The sequence below is a fragment of the Procambarus clarkii genome, unplaced genomic scaffold (assembly GCF_040958095.1).
Source record: "Procambarus clarkii isolate CNS0578487 unplaced genomic scaffold, FALCON_Pclarkii_2.0 HiC_scaffold_95, whole genome shotgun sequence".
NCBI classification, from domain to species: Eukaryota; Metazoa; Arthropoda; class Malacostraca; order Decapoda; family Cambaridae; genus Procambarus; species Procambarus clarkii.
The window spans coordinates 1,114,141-1,132,643 of NW_027189128.1; the positions used below are offsets into that span (position 1 = coordinate 1,114,141).

Consider the following 18,503-nt stretch of genomic DNA (forward strand, 5'->3'; position numbering starts at 1 on the left):
AGAAAGAGAGAGAGAGAGAGCGAGAGAGAGAGGTGGGGGAGGAGAGAGAGAAAGAGAGAAAGACAGACAGAGAGAGAGAGAGAGAGAGAGAGAGAGAGAGAGAGAGAGAGAGAGAGAGAGAGAGAGAGAGAGAGAGAGAGAGAGAGAGAGAGAGAGGTGGGGGAGGAGAGAGAGAAAGAGAGAAAGAGAGAGAGAGAGAGAGAGAGAGAGAGAGAGAGAGAGAGAGAGAGAGAGAGAGAGAGAGAGAGAGAGAGAGAGGTGGGGGAGGAGAGAGAGAAAGAGAGAAAGAGAGAGAGAGAGAGAGAGAGAGAGAGAGAGAGAGAGAGAGAGAGAGAGAGAGAGAGAGAGAGAGAGAGAGAGAGAGAGAGAGAGAGAGAGAGAAAGGCAGAGGTTGAGACAGAGAGGCAGAGGCAGACGGCCAGAGGCTGTGGGGAAATTCACTCCAACATATAATATCATTAAGAAATTCATTAGGACCATAAAAAATGTTATGGGCTCGGTGATCAGTGATCTATGGATCTTTAATTATAAACATGTTAATTAATTCAAAATTAATTTAGAGAAGTGGACTGTAAAACTTCTATTTAAAGTAGATCAATTGCCTTTACATATCTCTTGGGGGGCGGGGGGTAAATTCTATAATGTTAGTCTACATATAATATAGAATCACATAGAACCCTGTACGCGTCTGGCGACACGTGATTCTACAGGCTAACGTACGGTTCCCTTGTAGCTAGGCTCCATGCTGAAATATTAATAACATGTAATTTCTACTTGAGTGTATATATTTATGCATTTATTCATGAAATAAGAGTGGATTAGGCATAAGAATTACACTCACGGGGGTTATTAGGCTTACATGCAACGTAACGACAAGGCACCAATGTAGATATAGAATAATGGCCAAAATAGAAAATCAATGGTACTCAGCCTTGCCGGATGCTGTGTCCGTAATATGTTGAAGCTGCTGAATCGATCTCAAGCCATATAATGCACGTTTGCTCCTCAATTTCATCGATAATAAGGATCAGCTTCAGGGCACCAAACTGTAATGGCGTCTCTTTCTGACAAGTCTCCTTGCTAGTGCCGCGCGCCATCTAGCGCCGGATGTTGGAAACTTGTGTAATAATTCGCAATAATCTAATTTCCGAATGGATGGAAACATTACTGACGTTATTTTGCGTCACATTAACGTACTTTAGGTAACAGCATATTGTTTCTCGCTGTGCAAATCATTTAACCTAACTGACGTTAGATGGAAAATATATATTCGTAATTGAATTTGAGTTTGTTTACTTTGTTTACTGGATCAGATGACCGCAACTGTATGAAACTATTTCCAATAAATGGCTATATACTTTACTAAACAGAAATGAATCAATTGCCAATCTAAATCCCTTAATAAATTCTACAAGATTAAACATGTTTTAATTCGATTTATAAATATGTGGAATTTATTCTCCCGAGCTGGATAGCTGAGTCAATCGCCGCCATGAATTCTAGGACAAATCTGGTGTTACTACAAGTCAGTTTATTAGAATTTAATAAAGCTACACTACTGGTTTGTAGTATTAGTAAATTATAATTCCTAGTACAAAAAATACCTCCTATCGAACTAGGGGTTAGTATTTGGGTGTTGGAAATTTCCAACAGAGGCAGAGGGGCAGAGGCAGAGGGGCATAAGAGTAGAGACAGCAGGGCAGAGGCAGCGGGGTAGAGACAGTGGGGTAGAGGAAGAAGGGCCGAGACAGAGGGGTCGAGACAGAGGGGCAGAGGAAGAGGGGCCGAGGCAGAGAGGCAAAAGCAGAGGAGCAGCGATAGAGGGGCCGAGGGGCCAAAGCAGAGAGGCCAAAGCAGAGGGGCAGGGGCAGTGGGGCCGAGGCAGTTGGGACGAGTCAGAGGGGACAAAGGAAAAGGGGACGAGAAAGACAGGCAAAGATAGAGGGGCATAGGCAGAGAGGCAGAGGGGCAGAGGCAGGGGGGGGCAGAGGCAGAGGGTCAGAGGGGCAGAGGCAGAGGGGCAGAGGCAGATGGGCAGATGCAGAAGGGGCAGAGGCAGAGGCAGAGGGGCAGAGGCAGAAAGGGCAGAGGCAGAGGGGCAGAGGCAGAGGGTCACAGGGGCAGAGGCAGAGCGGCAAAGGGGTCAGAGGGGCAGAGGCAGAGGGGCAGAGGCAGAGGGGTCAGAGGCAGAGGGGTCAGAGGCAGAGGGTCAGAGGCAGAGGCAGAGGGTCAGATGGGGGCAGAGGCAGAGGCAGTGGGGCAGAGGCAGAGGCAGAGGGGGCTGAGGCAGAGGGGCAGAGGCAGAGGGGTCAGAGGCAGAGGGGTCAGATGCCGAGGGGCAGAGGCAGAGGGTCAGAGGCAGAGGGTTAGAGGGGCAGAGGCAGAGGCAGAGGGTCAGAGGGGGCAGAGGCAGAGGGTCAGAGGGGGCAGAGGCAGAGGGTCAGAGGCAGAGGGTTAGAAGGGCAGAGGCAGAGGGTCAGAGGGGGCAGAGGCAGAGGGTCAGAGGCAGAGGGTTAGAAGGGCAGAGGCAGAGGCAGAGGGTCAGAGGGGGCAGAGGCAGAGGGTCAGAGGCAGAGGGTCAGAGGCAGAGGGGCAGAGGCAGAGGGTCAGAGGCAGAGGGGCAGAGGCAGAGGGGCAGAGGCAGAGGGGCAGAGGCAGAGGGGCAGAGGCAGAGGGTCAGAGGCAGAGGGGCAGAGGCAGAGGGGCAGAGGGTCAGAGGCAGGGGGGCAGAGGCAGAGGGGCAGGGGCAGAGGGGCAGAGGCAGAGGGTCAGAGGCAGAGGGGCAGAGGCAGATGGGCAGATGCAGAAGGGGCAGAGGCAGAGGCAGAGGGGCAGAGGCAGAAAGGGCAGAGGCAGAGGGGCAGAGGCAGAGGGGCAGAGGCAGAGGGTCACAGGGGCAGAGGGGCAGAGGCAGAGCGGCAAAGGGGTCAGAGGGGCAGAGGCAGAGGGGCAGAGGCAGAGGGGTCAGAGGCAGAGGCAGAGGCAGAGGGTCAGAGGCAGAGGCAGAGGGTCAGAGGGGGCAGAGGCAGAGGCAGTGGGGCAGAGGGGCAGAGGCAGAGGGGCAGAGGCAGAAGCAGAGGGGGCTGAGGCAGAGGGGCAGAGGCAGAGGGGTCAGAGGCAGAGGGGTCAGAGGCCGAGGGGCAGAGGCAGAGGGTCAGAGGCAGAGGGTTAGAGGGGCAGAGGCAGAGGCAGAGGGTCAGAGGGGGCAGAGGCAGAGGCAGAGGGTCAGAGGCAGAGGGTTAGAAGGGCAGAGGCAGAGGCAGAGGCAGAGGGTCAGAGGGGGCAGAGGCAGAGGGTCAGAGGCAGAGGGTTAGAAGGGCAGAGGCAGAGGCAGAGGGTCAGAGGGGGCAGAGGCAGAGGCAGAGGGTCAGAGGCAGAGGGGCAGAGGCAGAGGGTCAGAGGCAGAGGGGCAGAGGCAGAGGCAGAGGGGCAGAGGCAGAGGGGCAGAGGGTCAGAGGCAGGGGGGCAGAGGCAGAGGGGCAGAGGCAGAGGGTCAGAGGCAGAGGGTCAGAGGCAGAGGGGCAGAGGGTCAGAGGCAGGGGGGCAGAGGCAGAGGGGCAGAGGCAGAGGGGCAGAGGCAGAGGGGCAGAGGCAGAGGGGCAGGGGCAGAGGGGGCTGAGGCAGAGGGGTCAGGGCCGAGGGGCAGAGGCCGAGGGGCAGAGGCACGGGGGCAGAGGCAGAGGCAGAGGGGCTGAGGCAGAGGGGCAGAGGCAGAGGGGCTGAGGCAGAGGGGGCAGAGGCAGAGGGGCAGAGGCAGAGGCAGAGCAAACCAGGCGACCTTGGATAGGTTCGAAATTACAAGAGATGAGGTCAAGAAGCACCTATTGGAGCTGGATGTGAGAAAAGCTGTTGGGCCGGATGGAGTCTCACCATGGGAGTTGAAAGAGTGTGCAGGAGCACTTTGCTTGCCACTCACCATAGTGTATAGTAGGTCACTGGAAACGGGAGACCTACCAGGAATATGGAAGACTGCTAATGTAGTACCAATATACAAAAAGGGTGACAGACATGAGGCACTGAACTACAGGCCAGTGTCCTTAACTTGTATACCATGCAAGGTGATGGAGAAGATTGTGAGGAAAACCTAGTAACACATCTGGAGAGAAGTGACTTCGTGACAACACATCACCCTATGTTCAGGGAGGGTAAATCTTGCCTTACAGGCTTAATAGAATTCTACGATCAGGTGACAAAGATTAAGCAAGAAAGAGAAGGATGGGCGGACTGCATTTTTTTGGACTGTCGGAAGCCTTTGACACAGTACCCCATAAAAGGTTGATGCATAAGCTGGAGAAACAGGCAGGAGTGACTGGTAGGGCGCTCCAGTGGATGAGGGAGTACCTACGTAATAGGAAGCAGAGAGTTACAATGAGGGGTGAGACCTAAGATTGGCGTGAAGTCAACAGTGGAGTCCCACAGAGCTCTGTGCTTGGACCTATCCTGTTTCTGATATACGTAAATGATCTCCCAAAGGGTATAGACTCATTCCTCTCAATGTTTGCTGACGACGTCCAAATTATAAGACGGATTAAGAAAGAGGAGGACAGCTTGAGGCTTCAAGAAAACCTGGACAACCTGCAGAAATGGTCGAACAAATGGTTGTTAGAGTTTAACCCAAGCAAATGTAATGTAATGAAGATAGGGGTACGAAGCAGGAGACCAGATACAAGGTATCATTTGGGAGATGGAATACTTCAAGAGTCAGAGAGAGAGAAAGACCTGGGGGTTGATATCACGCCAGACCTGTCCCCTGAAGCTCATATCATGAGAATAACATCAGCAGCATATGTCAGGTTAGCTAACATGAGAACGGCCTTTAGAAACTTGTGTAAGGAATCTTTCAGAACATTATATACCACATATGTCAGACCAATCCTGGAGTATGCGGCTCCAGCATGGAGTCCATATCTAGTCAAGCATAAGACTAAACTGGAAAAGGTTCAAAGGTTTGCCACCAGACTAGTACCCGAGCTGAGAGGTATGAGCTACGAGGAGAGACTACAGGAATTAAACCTCACTTCGTTGGAAGACAGAAGAGTTAGGGGGGACATGATCACCACATTCAAGATTCTCAAGGGAATCAACAGGGTATATAAAGACAGGCTATTTAACGCACTAGGGGACACAGGTGGAAACTGAGTGCCCAAATGAGCCACAGAGATATTAGAAAGAACTTTTTTGGTGTCAGAGTGGTTGACAAATGAAATGCATTAGGAAGTGATGTGGTGGAGGCTGACTCCATACACAGTTTCAAGTGTAGATATGATAGAACCCAATAGGCTCAGGAACCTGTACACCTCGTGATTGACGGTTGAGGGGCGGGACCAAAGATCCAGAGCTCAACCCCCGCAAACACAACTAGGTGAGTACACACATACATTCGAGTCGAGCCAGCCATGAAGGGAGGGTAGCGGGGGTCACGCGCTACGTTAAACGCCAATATTTTTGGGTTAATTAGGGCTACAGTGACAGATCACAGATGTAGGAGTATCACAAAGTGTATAACCGCCGCGAATAGGAAAGACAATTACAATGCTATCGCTAGAACTTTGTGTTAAGCAGTGAATTCACCAGACAGGCCACGTGGGAGGGCCGACGAGGCTTTGTTTACATATTGGGTCAAGTGATCAGTGGTACAGTAAATTGGTGAACTGTATCACAACAGACACACCGATAGAGTGACTGACTCCAGAGATTTGTGTTGGATAGAGAAGAACCGCCATCATCAATCTACTGGATTAGTGAATCACCACGTGGGAGGCGACAACGATCACTTCGTCATCCAGCATCGTAATTATTCACCTGGTTGTGTGAGCGGGAGGCTGACAGGTGGGTACCCCTCTCTGGTCAATTCTTCAGGTGTACAGAGTGAGGTAAAATATTATCAAATTCTTGTTCAGTATATCATGAACATTTAAAATCTCATAGTGGCTCATTTTGGGTAGAAGTTGACATTTACGGGACCCCCGTAACACACGCACGAACGCACGCACGCACAGGTACGTTTGCAAGCAGACACGCACGCACACGCAAAAACAAACACACACACACACACAGTGTGTGTATGTTTCGCAGTGTGTAGGTAGCAGGGTGCTACATAGCATAGTCATATCGCTAGCGATAGTGCGAAGAAACCAAAGTGGAGCTAGTGGCATTACCGGTGCATAGTGTGGAGGACTGGGTGGAGCGACCTGACCTGAAGGCCAGGTGGGACAACCCGCCGTGAAACTACCATATTGTTTTTTTTGGGTGGTGACTTTGATCAGTGGTAAAGTAAATTAGTAAATTGTAACACAACGATACAGTGACTGACTCCAGAGCTTTGTGTAGACAGAAGAACCGCCATCATCAACCTACTAGCACTTAGTGAATCGCCAAGTGGAAGGCGACGACGGAGCACCGTCAACCATACATCATCATTACTCATCTAGTTGTGTGAGCGGAAAGGAAGACTGGTATGTACCACTCTCTGGTCATTTGATCAGGTGTACAGTGCTAGGTAAAATATTATCAAATTCTTGTTCAGGATAGCATATATATTTAAAAAATCTCAAAGTGGCTCATTTTGGGTAGAAGTGTTTGTTCTGTGTGTGGGTAAACGTGTGTTTAAGCACACACATTTAAAATATCAAAGTGGCTCAATTTGGGTAGCGGTTGACATTTTACGGGACCCCCGTAACACACGCACGCATACATACGTTTGCAAGCACACACGCACCCACACGCAAAAACAAACACACGTACACGCACGCACTCACACATACGTCCAGTCAGGCTAGAAGGGATTAACACCATTTGTGGAAAGGGGATAAAATCCTCACTCATAATCCACGCCCTTCTCTTACCCCTTCTCTTACCCTCTCTCTTACCTGCCGTAATCTGCAGACAACCCCCATCCCACGTGCACACATGCACACACATGTTCTCTCTCTCTGTATCTCTCTCTGTATCTCTCTCTCTCTCTCTCTCTCTCTCTCTCTCTCTCTCTCTCTCTCTCTCTCTCTCTCTCTCTCTCTCTCTCTCTCTCTCTCTCTCTTGCTCTCTCTTGTTCTCTCTCTCTTGCTCTCTCTCTCTCTCTCTCTCTCTCTCTCTCTCTCTCTCTCTCTCTCTCTCTCTCTCTCTCTCTCTCTCTCTCTCTCTCTCTCTCTCTCTCTCTCTTGCTCTCTTGCTCTCTCTAGCTCTCTCTCTTGCTCTATTGCTCTCTCTCTCTCTCTCTCTTGCTCTCTCTCTTGACAAGGGGCAAAATGGCAGGAGGACGCAACAGGGACAGCCAGAGTGACCAAACGAAGGAAATGTTAACCCAAGTTCTGGAGGAATTCAGGAGGGAGATGCAGGAAATGAGGATTACAATTAACAACCTGCAAAGTGAGCTGACATCAGCAAGGGAGGAGATCAAATCCCTCACAGAGAAAAATAAAGAGACTGATCATCAGATTATCATCCAAAGGGAAGGTGGGAATGTTACATTGGAAGGAAATGCCTCTGTACCTGAAACATTTGCGGACATACTGAAAAAGAGCTCAGAAGCAATGGCCACAGTGAGGGAGGTAGCCATGAAAGCTGCTACCTCACAGGAAGCAGCAAGGTGCACCACTCAGCTGCTGGAGAGAAAAAGATCAGTGGTAGTTATAGGCATCAAAGAACAGGAAGGATCCAACAGGCAAGAATGGAATAGCAAGGATAGAGAGGCAGTACATGGGCTACTGAAGGGGTTACAGATGGAAGGGGCTGAACAAAACATTGAGAAGGTTTTCAGGTTGGGCTGGTACAACAAGTACAGAAACCGACTTGTAAAGGTGGTGTTTACAAACGAAACCACGAAGGAGGATATTCTTGAAAGGAAGAGTCGTTTGCAGCATGTGGAGGGATACAAAAAAGTATTCCTGCAGAGGGACAGGACGAAGGAGGAGAGAGTCAGGGTAGCAGAGGCAAGGAGGAAGCGCAGGGAGAGACGAGCAAACCAGGAAATCACAGCCCCCAACACAACAGTCCCAAAGACAAGAGGGGAACCCAAAACCAGCATCCCAGCAACACCAGAGGGGAGGGCAACACCACCCCCCTCTGCATAGAAACCCTCCCTTCCCCTCACCCTACCTGCCCCCACCCATCCCTCCCTCCCCCCCCCCCCCCATTCTGACCCTGTCACCCCTTCCACATTCCCATCATGTCCCCCCTCCCACCTTTCCCCCCCTGTCTCCCCTCCCCTTTCATCCCATACCCTTCCTATCCCGCATCTCCCCTCACCCCATATCCTCCATGTCCCCCCTATCTCCTTAACACACACCCTACCTGTCCCCCCTTCCCTTAAACCACCAACCCCCACCCCAAAATCCTCTGAGACCCTGCAAACCACCTCACAGATCTTCTCACCCACGGAACAGCTTCCCACACCAGCAGAATGATCGCCAAGAAAGGGACAAGAAAATGAACAGAAGAAAGGGAGCTTCAAGGCAATGTACACTAACATAGATGGGATTACAAATAAAACAAATGAACTCGGAGAATGGGCACTAGAAGAAAACCCAGACATAATAGCACTCACAGAAACAAAGCTAACGAAAGCTATGACAAACGCAGTGTTTCCACAGGGCTACTCTGTAGTGAGGAAAGAGAGAGAAGGGAGAGGAGGAGGTGGTGTAGCTTTGCTACTAAGAGAAGGTTGGAGTTTCGAAGAGATGGTAATTCAGAACTGTGAATTTTTCAGTGACTACATATCAGGCACCATAGCAACTGGAGGACAGAAAATTATAGTAGTAGTCATATATAACCCCCCACCGAATGACAGAAGACCCAGACAGGAATATGATAGAAACAACTTGGCCACAATCAATATAATAGAGAGAGCAGCTTCTGTGGCTAGCAGGAACGGATCCAGACTACTAATCATGAGAGACTTCAACCATGGGAAGATAGATTGGAGAACAGAGACCCACATGGAGGCCCAGACACATGGAGAGCTAAGCTGCTGGATGTGGCAACAAGTAACTTTCTAAGTCAACACGTCAAGCGACCGATAAGAACGAGAGGAGGGGATGAACCAGCCTTGCTTGATCTGATATTTACCCTAAATGAGTCGGATATAAGGGAAGTTAAGTTGGAAGCCCCCATGGGAATAAGTGATCATAGTGTATTGAGCTTTGAGTACCTGGTTGAGCTAGGAAATATCACCCCCAAAACAGAACTGGGAACCAAAGGGCTGGCGTACCGAAAGGGAAACTATGAGGAGATGAATAAATTCCTATGGGATATACATTGGGACACAGAACTCGGAACCAAGTCCGTACAAGACATGATGGACTATGTCACCTAAAAGTGTCAGGAGGCTGTAAGCAGGTGTGTCCCAGACCGACAGGAAAAAACAGAGAAGCAAAGGAAGAATCCGTGGTTTAATGGGGAATGTATGAAAGCAAAGGAGCTGAACAAAAGGGCATGGAGGAACTTCCGTAATAACAGAACACCAGAAAGTAGAGAGAGATACCAGAGAACCAGGAACGAGTATGTCAGTGTGAGAAGAGCAGCTGAGAAAAGGTATGAAAATGATATAGGTAATAAAGCCAAGACCGAACCAAAGCTACTACACAGTCACATCAGGAGGAAGACAACAGTGAAGGAACAGGTGATGAAACTTAGGGTGGGCGAGGACAGGTGCACAGAGAATGACAAAAAGGTGTGTGAAGAACTCAACAAAAGGTTCCAGGAGGTCTTTACAATAGAACAAGGAGAAGTCACGGCGCTAGGAGAAGTGGCAGCAAACCAGGTGACTTTGGAAAGGTTCGAAATTACAAGAGATGAGGTCAAGAAGCACCTATTGGAGCTGGATGTGAGACAAGCTGTTGGGCCGGATGGAATCTCACCATGGGTATTGAAAGAGTGTGCAGGAGCACTTTGCTTGCCACTCTCCATAGTGTATAGTAGGTCACTGGAAACGGGAGACCTACCAGAAATATGGAAGACTGCTAATGTAGTACCAATATACAAAAAGGGTGACAGACAAGAGGCACTGAACTACAGGCCAGTGTCTTTAACTTGTACACCATGCAAGGTGATGGAAAAGATTGTGAGAAAAAACTTAGTAACACATCTGCAGAGAAGAGACTTCGTGACAACGCATCAACATGGGTTCAGGGGGGGGGGTAAATCTTTCCTTACAGGCATGATAGAATTCTACGATTAGGTGACAAAGATTAAGCAAGAAAGAGAAGGATGGGCTGACTGCATTTTTTTGGACTGTCGGAAAGCCTTTGACACAGTACCCCATGAAAGTTTGATGCATAAGCTGGAGAAACAGGCAAGAGTAACTGGTAGGGTGCTCCAGTGGATAAGGAAGTACCTAAGCAATAGGAAGCAGAGAGTTACAGTGAGGGGTGAGACCTCAGAATGGCGTGAAGTCACCAGTGGAGTCCCACAGGGCTCTGTACTCGGACCTACCCTGTTTCTGATATACGTAAATGATCTCCCAGAGGGTATAGGCTCATTCCGCTCAATGTTTGCTGACGACGCCAAAATTATGAGAAGGACTAAGACAGAGGAGGACAGCTTGAGGCTTCAAGAAGACCTGGACAAGTTGCAGGAATGGTCGAACAAATCTCTGTAGGAGTTTAACCCAAGCAAATGTAATGTAATGAAGATAGGGGTAGGAAGCAGGAGACCAGATACAAGGTGTCATTAGGGAGATGAGATACTTCAAGAGTCAGAGAGAGAGAAAGACCTGGGGGTTGATATCACGCCAGACCTGTCTCCTGAAGCTCATATGAAGAGGATAACATCAGCAGCATATGCCAGGTTGTCGAACATAAGAACGGCCTTTAGAAAATTGTGTAAGGAATTTTTCAAAACATTATATACCACATATGTCAGACCAATCCTGGAGTATGCGGCTCCAGCATGGAGTCTATATCTAGTCAGGCATAAGACTAAACTGGAAAAGGTTCAAAGGTTTGCAACCAGACTAGTACCCGAGCTAAGAGGTATGAGCTACGAGGAGAGACTACGGGAATTGAACCTCACTTCCTTGGAAGACAGAAGTGTTATGGGGGGACATGATCACCACATTCAAGATTCTCAAGGGAATCGACAGGGTTGATAAAGACAGGCTATTTAACACAAGGGGCACACGCACTAGGGGACACAGGTGGAAACTGAGTGCCCAAATGAGTCACAGAGATATTAGAAAGAACTTTTTTAGTGCCAGAGTGGTTGACAAATGGAATGCATTAGGAAGTAATGTGGTGGAGGCTGACTCCATACACAGTTTCAAGTGTAGATATGATAGAGCCCAATAGGCTCAGGAACCTGTACACCTGTTGATTGACGGTTGAGAGACGGGACCAAAGAGCCAGAGCTCAACCCCCGCAAGTACAACTAGGTGAGTACATACACAAACATCCAGTCAGGCTAGAAATGATTAACACCTTTCGTGGAAAGGTGATAAGACCTCACTCATAATCCGCCCCCTTGCTTACCCCCCATCTCACTAACCCAATACACTCCTCCCCCCCTCTCCTACTCCCCACACTCTCTCTCTATATCTCCTTCTTTCCCTCTCTCCCTCTCTCCTCCTCTCTCCCTCTACCACACGCACGCACACACACACACACACACGCACACACACACACACACACACACACACACACACACACACACACACACACACACACATACACACACTGGGGTTAGTGTAGACTAACAAACGCTGGGGAAAAGAAAGGGATCAAGCAGGATGGTAAGAAAACAGAACACAGGTGGAGGAGAGGAACAGGACGAGTCATACATGGAGATGACTGTTCGCGCATGGAGGGAAATCACTGAAGAACTGAAAGACATGAGAGGACTCATAAATAAACTGCAGAATGAACTAAAGACAGCGCAAGAGGAGATAAAAAAACTTAAAAAAGGATCTCCTCAGACTGAGGCCCAGGGGACCAACCCCCAGGTACCAGGAGATACAGCAATGGTAGGGACCCCTACAATGGGTGCCACCTTTGCTGAAATGCTGAAGAGCCCAGGAGCGATGTCCACAGTCAAGGGTGTTGTAATGAAAGCAGTAACCTCACACGAGGCAGCTAGATGCACGAGCCAGTTACTAGAAAGGAAAAGAGCTGTAGTAGTGATAAGTGTTAAGGAACAAGAGGGTTCCACAAGGAAAGAATGGAGGTCTAAGGACAAAGCTGCAGTGGCAGGGATACTAAAGGAGATAGGTCTGGAAGGGGCTGAAACAGACAGAAAAGTTTTTCCGGATTGGCCAGTACAACAAAGACAAAGACCGAGTGATCAAGGTAGTGCTAAAAAACGAGTGCATCAAAGAGGACATACTAGCAAAAAAGAGCAAACTGAAATATGTAACAAATTACAGACAGGTATTCCTTCAGAGGGACATGACCAGGACAGAGGTAATACAGGCAGCAGATGCAAGGAAAAGGCGCAGGCTGAGGGAAGGGAGCCAGGGAACCTCAACCCCCAACCCAGCAATTTCAGAGGGGAGTGTGGAACCCCAACCCAGCACCTCGGGAACCTCAGAGGGGACTGCAACATCCCAACTCACCACCCTATAGGTGGGGAGCTCCACCATTCCAAACAATTCCATCTTCCCTCCCTACCCCGAGTACCCCCTCCCCTCCCACCCCCTGGTCTTCCTCCTGCCCCAAGACGGCCCAGACACGAACTAAGTCCTCCATCCCCCACCCCAGTTCTAAGCCATCCTCCCCCTGCCCCTCCTTCACCCCCACCCACCCCCACCTCCCTCAGAACCCCTGGTAATTACCCCACAGGAGGGTGAGCCTACCCAAGCAGCAATGCCCATGGAACAGCTTCCTGCACTAGTGGGGAGGGTGGGTGAAAATGGACATAGGAAAGTGAGCTTCAAGGTAACGTACTCAAACATCGATGGGATTACCAACAAAGCAAGTGAACTGGCAGAAAGGGTGCAAGAAGGAAACCCAGATGTAATAGGACTCACAGAAACAAAATTGTCAGGAGTCATAACAAATGCTGTGTTTCCAAAGGACTTTTATATAGTAAGGAAAGAGAGAGATGGGAGAGGAGGAGGAAGAGTGGCTTTGGTGATATGGAAGGACTGGAGCTTTGAAGATATGGAAATTCCGGGCTGCGACGGATTCGGAGATTACATAACAGGAACTATGACAATGGGTGCACCTAAGATAATAGTGGCAGTCATTTACAACCCTCCATTACATGACAGAAGACCTAGACAAGAGTTCGACAGAAACAACATGGCTACCATTAACATAATAAAGAGAGCAGCTTCAGTTGCTTGCAGGAATGGATCCAGACTCTTAATCATGAGCGATTTCATCCATGGAAAGATAGACTGGGAGAATGGGGACCCACATGGAGGTGAAGACACGTGGAGATCTAAACTTTTCGAAGTGAGTACAAGGAACTTTCTGAGCCAACATGTCAAGGGGCCCACAAGAATGAGAGGAAATGACGAACCAGATAGACTCGACCTGATTTTCACCTTAAGTGGCTCAGAAATATGGGAAGTCAAATATGAAGCCCCCATAGAAATGAGTGACCACAGTGTACTGATATTTGACTATCTTGTAGAAGTAGGGATAACCTATCCAAGGATGGGATTGGAAGGAAAAAGACTAAATTACCAAAGAGGAAAATATGACGTGATCAGGAACTTCCTAATGGGAATACCATGGGGAAAAAGAACTTAGAGAAAAGACTGTACAGGATATGATGGATTATGTCACTCAGAAGTGTCAGGAGGCTGCAGACAGGTTTATCCCAGTAAAAAAAGTGAAAAATGAAAAGCAACAGAAGAATCCGTGGTTCAACCAGGAATGTGCAGCAGCGACGCAATTGAGTAAAAGAACATGGCGAAACTACAAGAACAACAGAACACCAGAGAGCAGGGAGAAATACCAGAGGGCCAAAAATGAGTACATCAGAGTGAGGAGAGAAGCAGAGAGGCAGAATGAAAATGACATCGCGAGTAAAGCTAAGACCCAACCAAAACTGCTCCACAGCCACATCAGGAGGAAAACAGCAGTGAAGGAACAAGTGATGAAACTGAGAGAAAGGGAGAACAGATACACAGAGAACGATAAAGAGGTGTGTGAAGAACTCAACAGGAGATTCTAGGAGGTCTTCACAATAGGAGAAGGAGAGGTCCCTGCACTAAATGAGGAGGCAAACCGAACAACCTTGGAGGAAATTTACCTCACTAGTGATGACGTCAAAAGGAATCTGTTGGAGCTGAATGTGTCAAAGGCTGTTAGGCCTGATAGAATCTCACCGTGGATTCTAAAAGAAGGTGCAGAAGCACTAAGTGTGCCACTCTCTATGGTGTATAGCAGGTCACTGGGAACGGGAGACCTTCCGGAAAGCTGAAAGACAGCTAATGCAGTCCCAATTTACAAAAAGGGTGACAAGCAAGAGGCACTGAACTACAGGCCAGTTTCCCTAACTTGTATACAATGCAAGGTGATGGAGAAGATTGTGAGGAAAAGGCTCGTAGAGCATCTGGAGGGAAACAGCTTTGTAATACACCACCAGCATGAGTTTAGAGATGGTAAATAGTGCCTCACAGGCCTAATAGAATTCTATGACCAAGCAAAACAAATTAGGTAGGAAAGAGAAGGGTGGGCAGACTGCATTTTCTTGGACAGTCAGAAAGCCTTTGACACAGTACCTCACAAAAGGCTGTTACAAAAGTTGGAGCAGCAGGCAGGAGTAAAAGGTAAGGTGCTCCAGTGGATAAGGAAGTATCTAAGCAAAAGGAAACAGCGAGTAACGTTGAAGGGGGAGGCATCAGAGTGGCGAGATATCACCAGCGGAGGAGTCCCACAGGGCTCTGTACTCGGCCCATCCTGTTTCTAGTACTTGTAAACGACCTTCCTGAGGGTATAGACTCATTCCTCTCAATGTTTGAAGACGATGCAAAAATTATGAGAAGAATAAAAACAGATGAAGATAGACAGAGACTACAGGACGACCTGGAAAACTAGAGGAATGGTCTAAAAAATGGCTGCTAAAGTTCAACTCTGGAAAGTGTAAAGTAATGAAATTAGGCGAAGGGAGCAGAAGGCTGAACACAAGGTACTATCTGGGAGGTGAAATCCTACAAGAGTCAAATAGAGAGAAAGATCTGGGGGTCGATATCACGCCGAACCTCTCCTCAGAGGCCCACATCAAAAGGATATCATCAGCGGCATATGCTAGACTGGCCAACATAAGAACTGCCTTTAGAAACTTGTGTAAGGAATCGTTCAGGACCCTGTATACCACTTATGTAAGACCAATCCTGGATTATGCAGCTCCAGCCTGGAGTCCATACCTAGTTAAACACAAGACGAAGTTAGAGAAGATTCAGAGGTATGCCACCAGACTAGTCCCGGAACTGAGAGGAATGAGTTACGAGGAAAGGCTAAGGGAACTGAACCTCACATCCCTGGAAAACAGAAGAGTAAGGGGAGACATGATAACCACCTACAAAATTCTCTGGGGAATTGACAGGGTTGACAAAGACAAGCTCTTTAGTGCGGGTGGAACACGAACAAGGGGACACAGGTGGAAACTTAGTACCCAGATGAGCCACAGAGACGTTAGAAATTTTTTTTTTATTGTCAGAGTAGTTAATAGTAGTATGATTAGAGCCAGATAGGCGCACTTAACAAACAATGGGGGGTACTTATCAGACAATGGAATCAGAGGCGGGGAGCCAGATAGGCCCACTTATCGGACAAAGGAATCAGAGGCGGGGTGACAGATAGACCCACCTCAAATTGTAGTCTACGGTGTGCCCCCACCACATTTCACTTACACTGTGTATCTCCGTTTAAACACTACACTCATTATATAAATATAGGACTAATTAAGGATATATATATATATATTCTAACAAGTCTGAATGGCCCCTCCAGGACTATGTGCATATATGTCCGGACCTATATAGGATATATATATACTCAAAATAAAAGTGGGTGAAAAGAAATAACACTTGTTTTATGCAATATATTAACAAAAGTACATAGTGGCTTAAACGTAGTCGTAATCTAATTCCCCCCCATAATATTGTCTAACTAGACCCCTCCTCCATGCCCACAGGTCTGTTGTGGGGTCTTCTTCCCCCTCCTGGGTGATGATGACGATGAGTCATCATCCAGAGGGAGAAAGAGGTGTTGTGGTTCTACTTCCTCTCCTAGGGGGCTACTGTCGTCATAGCGTTCACTCTCACTGGAAGGGTGTCGCCCTTCCTCACCGTGTGGCTCGATGACGTCATCACTTTCACTTCCAGCGGTCACCCCTTGGGTTGAGGTGGATGGGTGGGGGTCAGGTGGTATGTCTGGATGGCCATAGCCTAGGCTTTTGTATTTATTTAGGTAATAGCGTTTATCATCAAATGCACTTAAACCCCTCTTAGTATTATGGGTGGTGACCATTTGCCCTCCTAAATTCCTAATTTGGTAGTATTGAAAAGTATTTACTACTGAATTGTTGTGAAGGGTTTCTTTAAAATGGCTATGAGTTAAAGATCTTTGCACAGCGCGGGGGATACCCTTAGCGGTAATGGAATTTGAATTGTTGTGCAACAGCAAACTATACATTTTGGGCTTGAGAGCTACAACTTCAAGGATGTGTCTATCTGAAACCTCTGACTTTAAAAGACCTAAAACACCCTTTTTAGAAGGATCATACTAGGGGTGAGTTTCAGGGAAGTTACTGGTATCGATCCATGATCTAAGGGGTTCTTTCCCCATCTCGTTAAAGACATCTTCAGTCATTAAACTGAAGATGAAACTGTCTGTATCGCTGTATATCAGTGCTGCCCTATCTGAATAGTGGTTCTTAAGTACCCTGTACCAAAAATGGTACAAACTGTATTTTGCTAGCTCAAGAATCTGGAACCCAATGTAATTAGGATGAGTAATTTTAATGAATGGTCTGGAACTGACAGACAATAATTTATTGTCACCTAAATGCACCATACGTTTAAAGCGAGGATTCTTCACCTCTCGTAAAAAGACCCTAGCTGAAGTCACTAGTTTGGTGTCAATGGCATAACGGGCTGGGTTCAGTAGTGTTTTACCAAAAACACTGTTCGTCAGTAATTTGAAGAGTGTTTTCCTATCGTTACTGGTGGAAGCATTTCTATTGTTAACGTTGGTGTTAACAAATTCTGCCATAAAATCAGACTGGCGGAACTCATAAATGGCATGAATAGCCCCTACTTCAAGACCTATCTCAATAAATAACTGTAAGAGGTGTAGAGATATGAAATAATGTTTCTTGGGGAGATGATCCCCTACCAACTTAATATTTTTTTTAGGGAGGTTTGTAATGTTATTTGTTTCCAGAAGTCCCCTACTAAATGGTGAGATATCCTCCATACTTATTCCCCTATGGTGTAAACAAAGGGGTAGATCATCTGTTAGTCTAGCTATTTCAGGTCTTATGTATTTGGTGTCAATTAATAGCCAGTACCCTTTGTTAGAAGAGAATGGCTGTTCTGTCATTATCTTCCCTTCGCTAATGAAGGAGTTCATCTCATCAGATGACAACCTTCTTAGACCACCATAGGGTAATTTCTTAGTCATACAACTCCCGTAAAGGGAGTTGAAGTCTAAGTATAGTAAGAAAGAAGACCTATCCACCTGGGGGTTAAAAGATGGGTTGACATAGCGATTGTTAGCTCTGGCATAACTCCTAACTGCAGTTATAAAAACCCCCTCGTATGTTTTGTGATATGAGATTGTGCAACGTCACATCTGCACTTAACTCCAACGATATTTTGCTACTTTTCAAGAAGCAATCATAGGAGTAACCCGGAAGGCTACAGTAGTGAGTCATCTCTAAGGAAAATATATCATTTAGAATTACTCTATGGTGAGTAAAAATGTCAGCCAGTAAACCGACATCACACCTTAAATAAATATGGAGATAATCCTTTAATGACTCACAACCTGTAGCCTCCCATACTAATTTAGAATGTCTATATTCTTCCAAAGTGACGGATGATTTGTTTAGGGAGCTGTAAAACATTTCAATAGGGGGGAGTGTTGCATCATTAAAGCAGCTGATTTTTGTGGCATATTCATAAGGGAAAAACTGCTTACCCTTTAAGAGTAGGTGGTGACTCTCTTCGGGTAAACCTTCTATCATTGAGTGAGTGAATGTTAAGGGGCTGCCTGAATCAATGTGGGTTTTTGCTAGGGACGAAAGACTGCCCGTAATAAAAGCCAGTGAATCAAGAAATTTAAGGTTGCCTATTTCTACCTTAAGATATTTAGTCCCCTGCCTCATGAGGATATTGCTCTTAATATTTGAACCCATGGCAAACTCCCTCAAAATTAAGCCCATGTCATAAGACATATTGTGGGCAATTAGGACTAAACTCTCTAGAGCATTCTTGTGGCGGAGGTTGCAGTAATTACATAGAGCTCCAATATAATTGAGTTTTTTCCTAAGGTGATCATGATGTTGAACCTTGAAATTGGTGGGTGTAAATACCTCCTCACAAAACTGACAGTGAG

The 18,503-nt window shown here is 47.4% G+C and overlaps 1 long non-coding RNA gene across 1 annotated transcript in view; it reads right to left on the bottom strand.

Moving 5' to 3' along the window:
* Positions 1–16,117: 16,117 nt before the first annotated feature.
* Positions 16,118–18,503, bottom strand: part of LOC123753367 (uncharacterized) — a 4,298-nt gene continuing 1,912 nt past the window's right edge. Inside the window, exon 3 of the long non-coding RNA XR_011226198.1 lies at positions 16,118–16,276. This is a non-coding gene — a long non-coding RNA (uncharacterized lncRNA). The remainder of the gene's footprint in view (positions 16,277–18,503) is intronic.